Genomic DNA, 839 nt, shown 5'->3' with positions numbered 1-839 from the left:
AACGAAAGCAACAAGAGGGGCGTTATTCCTCACGCCTCTCACATCTGCAGCCCATTCCCACTGAAATGTTCACACGTGTTTGATCCGCGGGATACAGAACAGCGCTGTGCTCTGATGAGACTCCGGGAAATGGTCTCTTGGGGCTGATTCTGCAGCCATTACTCAGGTTAGTGAGCACTTACATTCTTGACTAGGACTCCTCATGTAAGTGCTCACCAATGTAATGGTTGTCCAGCCTAGCCCTAGAGTTCTCAGACTCAGGGGCGGCTCCAGGCACCAGCGCAGCAAGCGTGTGCCTGGGGCGGCAAGCCGCGGGGGGCGACCTCCCAGTCCCTGTGAGGGCGACAGTCAGGCTGCCTTCGGCGGCATGCCAGCGGGAGGTCCGCCAGTCCCACGGCTTCCGCGGCAATTTGGCGGCGGGTACGCCGAAGGCGCAGGACTGGTAGACCTCCCGCAGGCATGCCGCCGAAGGCTGCCTGACTGCCGTGCTTGAGGTGGCAAAGGACATAGAGCCGCCCCTGCTCAGACTAAGGACTGCAGTTATTGGGGCAGCAAATTATATTAATGACTATTATTTAATATTTTTAATATGGCTGCATCCAGCAGCTCCGATCAGGGCCCCACTGCTCTGGGGCTTGACAAAGAGGTAGAAAAGTTCCCTGCCCCGAAGAGCTTACAGTGAAAGAAGACAAATGGTATACAAAGTGTGGGGAAAAGGGAGACAAAATCTCTGAAAAATCCTCATAAAATCCTCTCCCCCTGTCAGGACTCCTCAAACCTGAGCATGAGGTTCATTGATCTCCAGCTAATTGATGCACTAGAACAGCTTTGAGATTTTA

The sequence above is a fragment of the Chrysemys picta genome, chromosome 15, assembly GCF_011386835.1.
Source record: "Chrysemys picta bellii isolate R12L10 chromosome 15, ASM1138683v2, whole genome shotgun sequence".
NCBI lineage: Eukaryota > Metazoa > Chordata > Testudines > Emydidae > Chrysemys > Chrysemys picta.
This window is presented reverse-complemented; position numbering follows the sequence as displayed.